Source organism: Peromyscus eremicus, chromosome 2 (assembly GCF_949786415.1).
Source record: "Peromyscus eremicus chromosome 2, PerEre_H2_v1, whole genome shotgun sequence".
Classification (NCBI taxonomy): Eukaryota; Metazoa; Chordata; class Mammalia; order Rodentia; family Cricetidae; genus Peromyscus; species Peromyscus eremicus.
Genome location: NC_081417.1, coordinates 90,800,476 through 90,807,525, shown reverse-complemented (window position 1 = coordinate 90,807,525; position 7,050 = coordinate 90,800,476). Strand labels below are relative to the sequence as shown.

The following is a 7,050-nucleotide window of genomic DNA, read 5'->3' as shown; positions in this document are numbered from 1 at the left end:
GTTCCACCTCAGCTGGCTGTTCAAGATCTGGAAAGTTGCATTTGTTTCAGAGGATACCACATTCCTGATTGTCCCTTGGAGACATCGCAGCAGGTGGCATTTATCTTATCTTCCACAAACTGTTGTTCTCTTCAAGGATCATTGCTTGTAGAAGCCACATATTAATTTCTCAATATTCTAGCATGGTCTCCTTCCAGTTATTACAGTCTCCCATGTAAGCAGATCACTTTGGGCCTATTAAATATTGTATTTGTTTAACGGCCAAATAGCCACTGTGTAAACATGCTTTGGAAGGGTTATTTTCAGTGAGCTCTGTTAGAGGTCACTGCATAGAAGCTCATTACTTTGTGACAAGCCTGTGACTCATATACCTTGAATATCAGAGAATGACAAAAAGAAAAATATCACATTAAATATTCACCATGGGTAATTTTATCCAAACCATACAACCCTTAGGTCTTCTAAAGACCTACATTATCTGAATAACTGAGAAATTATCATTTACTTTTCTCCCCCAAAGTACAATTTGTTTCTGTTGTAACTAGTATTATAAAATATTTCACAGAACCAGGCAACCCATTTTTACACGAAGAGCAATCAGATGGCATTTAAGGGAGCAGAAGGAATAAGTAGGGCTCAATTTTTATCTCTTAGACATTTATGTTGCTTTTTCTTTTTGTACAAAGAGAAGATTTCCCAGTTGAACTAAGATCAAAAGTGGTACATTTCATTGACTCTTGAGCAGGAAGGCCATTTGCTTAAAAACCTTAAGAAACTACACACTAGATTTTTTTAAATTTTATAACTACAAGATGGTAAAAGACTATTTCAGAAGACATTTTAGGCAATCAATGTAGGACTGCTACAACCAACCACCAGTCCTCTTGTCTACCTTAGCAACTTGCTATAAGCTTCACAACCATCAGGTAGGAAGTGAGAACCTGAGGTGGTGGCATATACCTCAAAACTAACACTTGAGGGGGTGAGAATGGAAGATTATGAGTTTGAATTTTCATACATTCTTAGATCACACGGCACATAAGTCACTGTTGGTACTTGGAGGCAGCAGAACTTAAAACTTGCCCACAAAGGAAATTGGAGTAAGGGAAAGTGGTAGTTATGAAAAGAGAAATTGAGATCTTCCCAGAAATGTTTTTAAACAAATTTGTCAACATATGTACCAAAAGTCGTGGTGTAATAATTAGAAAGTTCATGGATGGGACAAAGTTGAAGATGGGTTTTGAGAGAAGTAGTAGAAGAAGAAAAAAGTGGCAAATTCGAATGAGTAGTATCTATATTGATTTCCTAGAAGGATGGTGATACTGTTGATATGGAATAGCAACACAGCTGTCTTAATCTGACCGAGGTACTACAACAAACAACCACAAACTGCATGACTTCCATATAGCAGAAACTTACTTCCTACACTTCCAAAGGGTAGGAATCCCAAAATCAAGGTGTTGGCAGATATGCTGTCCAGTCAAGACTAAGAGAGAGGGACATCTTCACAGAGAGAAATCCCGTGTTATAGTTACAAGGGGGAAATATATATCTCTAGAATTTCCTTCTGAAGACATCAAATCTCATCATAATTGTTTCAACCTCCTGACCTAATCATATCTCAAAAACTCACATTCAGATATACTCACACTGGGAATTAGATTTCAACGTATGAATTTTAGAGGAACACAAACATTCAGAGCACAATAGAAAAGCAAATTCAGGAGGAAAGTGGGAAACTCACTTTAAAGTGAATATGAAGTCCAGCTCTTCATTAATATAAAATTTTATGCATAAAAATTGCAGTTTTCATAGCCAGAAATGTATCAAACATAATTGAAGTCTGGGATCACATGATACAGGTAACTTTGATGCTTTTGATTCTCATATTCCAAGCCTTGCAGACTCACAGCCTATACTCATTATCTTCTAAAGTTATGATTTAACTTCAAGAATCAAATAAAAGACTATGTCTGCCTTTTCAGGGTTGTGACATGGAAGATTTTTAATGTCATTTTTACTTTGTATTGCCTCTTCTTAAAGCCTAGAAGAAATAAAACTGAGATGATTTGGAACATGGACCTGTACCTTCAGATCAGATCCCATACCCAGAATCAGGCTAACAGTCTCTGAAACAGAAAGTTAAGAATCTGTCTGTAACTGTGGCCTAACATCAGGCTCTAATTTAAGGTCCTAACCAGTGCCTGCTTCCTCCATGTCCTTTGTCTCATATGCTATGCTGAACTAAATCATGTGATCTAAAACATACTGTCATACCTAAAAGGCTATAAAAAGTCAGCTATGTCCTTTCTTTGGAGGATTTGGGTCTGGGGAGACTACTCAGAGGGAATACTGGTCTGCAGTCCCTGTCATGGCAGCTGTCTATCATCTAGTTAACTGCTAGCTAACTACCTTCTGTCTGTCTGTCTGTCTGTCTGTCTGTCTATCTATCATGTATCTCTCTACCTAGCTATCTGTCACTATATCTTAATGAAGCTCCTATTTAGGCTCGGAAGTGAAGCTTCTCCTTCTCTTTTAAATTCCCATGATGTATAGACCTGCACATATTGCACTGTTCCATCTGATGCTCTCACTCACATCTTGAGACACCAGAATAGCCATGAGGCTCTTTCATTCTATTAACCTTGTTGAAAGAAATTGTGTTAGCTTCTTTTCTTCATGGACTGCTGCTGGTATCTTCTTAAATCATTTACAATGATCAATTCACTTCCTTTTCCCAAAGGGTCAGTAGGCTCTATGATAACATTCTTGGTCTTAGGTCAAGGAAGGTTTTAACCTGGCATTGGTACAAAAGGCTACTCTGAGGTCTTTTGAAAATATTGCTTTATAAAGCAGAATATCCAAGTGATAGACAGAGACTCAATTTTCATAGCAACAGTGAGTGTAGAAACAACAAATATCCATTCAAAAAATGAAAACCTTCCAAGAATCTCAATTCCTGCAGGGATTCTGTGAACCCAATGAAAGACTAGGGGAGACTCCTAAAGGAAGCTTTCTTAGCACAAAGATTATTTAAGTAAGGACACCATTCCAATGGAACTAAACAGATCTTCTCCTAAAGCCTTCCTTCCTTAACCCATCCCTCTGTCTGACTTGCCAATACTCAATGTAATCTCTGGAAACCTGCTGGCCCTGATCATGACAGCCAGGGAATCAGGTAGGCAATCTTCACTCTCCTTCATGTCCTTTAATTCCAGTTCCCTAGACTCATCTCCAGCCCTGTAGCAGACCATGTGCAGGGGCCTGTCTTCCCTCTCTTGCTCTACTCCCCAAGGACTCTACAGATCCTATGAACAGACCCATCTTTCTACCTTCCTGTGGACCCTCTCAGGACCCTGCCTTTCTAGACCATCTCCATTACTGTTTTCCAGCTGTCAATATCTACTGAGACCCACTGTGCTAGGATCTGGCCAGATCTCAGAAGCACTCTCTATCAGAAAACTCCCATCCACCACAGCAAGGTCTTAGAGTAATAGACACTAAGATCTGTAAAACTCACACAACAAAGGCAAGACTAGATATCAACACCTAGATTTAGTCAAAGTATCCTTATTTATACATGATATTATTGTATATATCAATAACCCTAAAAACTGTACCAGGAAATTTCTGCAACTGCAAAGTAGCAAGACACAAAATTAACACATGAAAATCAGTAGCTGTCTTGTACACAAATGAACTGAGAATAAAATCAGAGAAACAATATCTTTTACAACAGCCTCAAATAATATAAAATATCTTGGGATAACTCTAACCAAGCAAGTGAAAGACTTATATGATAAAAACTTCCAATTTCTTGAAGAAAGAAATTGAAGGTTTCAGAAGATAGTAAGATCTCCCCTGTTCAGGAGTCAGAAGGATTAATATAGAAAGTGGCCATCTTCCAAAAAATTCTACAGATTAAATGCAATCCCATCAAAATGTCAACATAGTTCTTCACAGAACTTGCAAGAATAATTTTCAGCTTCATGTGGAAACACACACACACACACACACACACACACACACACACACACACACCAGGATAGAGAAGTGCTGAAGATATCACCATCCATGACTTCAAATTATACTACAGAGTTAGAGTAACAAAACATCATGGTATTGGCACAAAATTAGACACATTGATAAACAAAATTTAATTGAAGACCAAGACATAAATTCACACATCTATAGACACCTGAATTTCTAAAAGAAACCAGCAGTACAAACAGGAAAAATAGAGCATCTTCAACAAATGATGCTGGTCAAACTAGATGTCGGCATGTAGAAAAATTCAAATATAACCATACGTATCACCCTGCACAAAATTCAACTCCAAATGTATTAAAGACCTCAACATAAATCCAGGTACACAAAAACTGGTAGAATGGTGACTATGGAATAGTCTTGAACTCATTGGCACAGGAAAGGACTTTCTGAACTGAACATGTTTAGTACAGGTGCTAAGAACAGCAATTAATAAATGAACTTTATGAAACAGAAAAGCTTCTGTATGGCAAAGGACACCAAGGCTGTCAAAAAGTGTCTGGCTACAGAATGGGAAGATATTTTTGCCAACTCCACATCTGATACAGGACTGATACCTAAATGATATAAAAAACTCAAAAAGCTGGAAATCAAGAAAACAAAGAACCCGATTAAAAATGGAGTGCAGGTCTAAAAAGTATTCTCAAAAGAGCAAACATAATTGGCTGATAAACACTTAAAGAAAGGTTCAATACCCTTAGTCTTCAGGGAAACACAAAAGCCACTCTGAGATTTTTGTCTTATACCAGTCATAATGTACAAGCTCAATAAAACAAGTAATAGCTCATTCTAGTGAGGATATAAAGTAAGGAAGCACTTACCCATTGCTGGTGGGACTGTAAACATGTACAGCCCCTACAGAAATCTGTGTGGTGGCTCCTTGGGAAGAATGTAGTAGATCTATTGCAATACCCAGCAATACAATTCTTAGGCTTATACCCGTGACTCTACATCCCATTCCAGAGTCACTTGCTCAATCATGTTCATTTCTGATCTATTAATAATGGCCAGGATTTGGAAATTGACTAGATATCTTTCAATAGATGAATGGATAAAGAAAATGTGGGACATTTCCACAAAAGGATATTACTGAGCAATTTTGAAAAAAATTAAATCATGGGGCCACTAGAGGTGTCACAAGGTGTTATGTGACCTCGTCTGTGCTGAGCGGGATCTGGACCTGGAGTGATACCTCTGTGTGGATCAAAATCAAGTCTTCCAATGTGATTCTTCTTATCATGTAGTACTTGGAGAACAGTTTACATGGAGTGTTGGCCACATTGTAGGAGACTACTGTCTCTCTGAATACTGTGGATAGAATTGAAAGTTTTTTGGCCCATATTAATAGTGGCCATTGGGATACTGTTTTACAGGCGATACAGTCTCTGAAATTGCCAGACAAAACATTTGTTGATATCTATGAACAGATTGTTCCAGAATTGACAGAGCTTTGTGAATTGGGTGTTGCCAGGTCACTTCTGAGATAGACAGACCCCATGATTGTATAGAAACAAACACAGTCAGAGAGCTATATTTATTTGGAAAACCTCTTAGTCAGGTCCTACTGATATTGGTGAGGTATACCCAGATGAAAGTAGCAAAGACAACAAGAGAGCAGCAATTGCCCTGGCATTAACTTGGGAAGTCAGTGTGGTTACTCCATCTTGTCTCATGGCATTGCTGGGACAGGCATTGAAGTGGCAACAGCACTAGGGGTTGCTTCCTCCTGGTATGACCATACACGTGTTTCGAGGCAAAACAGCTTCCAAAGATGTAGAAGAAGAAAATTTTACTACACAACTAAGCAGGCGTATTAAATTTGGTCAGACATCACACGTGGTGTGTGCTCGATTCTCTCCAGATGGTCAGTATCTGGATCTGTTGGTGCATGTATTGAAGTGTCAAACTTTACTACTAGAAATATCAGGAAGGAACATAAGTATTAGGCTCAGGATAACTTCATGATGATTGATGATTCTGCCCTCTGTATGTGTTTCAGCAGAGATACTGAAATGTTAGCAACTGGGGCTCAAGATGGAAAGACCAAGATGTGGAAGATTCAGGGTGAACAGTATTTAATAAGATTTGAAAGGGCACATAGTAAAGGTGTCACCTGTCTGAGCTTTTCTAAGGAGAGCAGTCATATCCTTAGTGTGTTTTTCAACCAGACGATAAGAATTCATGGTTTAAAATGTGGGAAAAAAAAACTACTAAAGGAATTTCAAAGCCATTTCTCCTTTGTTAATGAGGCAACATTTACACATGATGGGCATTGCATTATTAGTGAATCTTCTGATGGCATTGTGAAGATCTGGAATATGATGACCACAGAATGTTCAAATACCTTTCAATCTCTGGGTAGTACTGCAGGGACAGATATTACCATCAATAGCATGATCCTGCTTCCTAAAAACCCAGAACACTTCATTTCATACAACCGATAAGACAGTGAACATCATGAGCAAACAGGAGCAGATTTTCAGAAGCTTCAGTTCTGGTGGTGACTTCATGTACTGAGGCCTCTCCCCCTGTGATGAGAGGATCTACTGTGTCAGGGAGGACTTTGTGCTCTACTGGCTCAGCCCAGTTACAGGCAGGCTGGAGAGAACGCTGACAGCTGATGAGGATGTGGTGGAAATTTCACACCACCCACATCAGAATCTGATTGCCACCTCTGATGAAGATGGACTCCTGAAGCTCTGGAAATGCTAAGTCAGCCTTTACAGTGCATGAGAGCATGTACTTAAGAGAAGGAATGTTCATGTGATATTTTAGTTTTTAATGTCTGCCTTTGTAAGCAAAGATATTGTCTGAAAAAGCCACAAGAGTAATTTTATAAAAACTCATGTTTAAGCAGTAGTTACCATTTACAGCATTTCCCCCCTGAGGGAAATGTAGCTCTCTGTGTAGCTCTAGCTGTCCTGAAACTAACTCTTTTTGGACCAGGGTGGCCTTGAATTCACAGAGGTCTACCTGCATCTTGAGTGCTGGGATTAAAGGTGT

At 38.7% G+C, this 7,050-nt stretch overlaps 1 pseudogene; it reads left to right on the top strand.

Moving 5' to 3' along the window:
• The first annotated feature begins 3,159 nt into the window (after window positions 1-3,159).
• Window positions 3,160-6,759, top strand: LOC131904790 (WD40 repeat-containing protein SMU1-like; annotated as a pseudogene).
• Window positions 6,760-7,050: the final 291 nt, after the last annotated feature.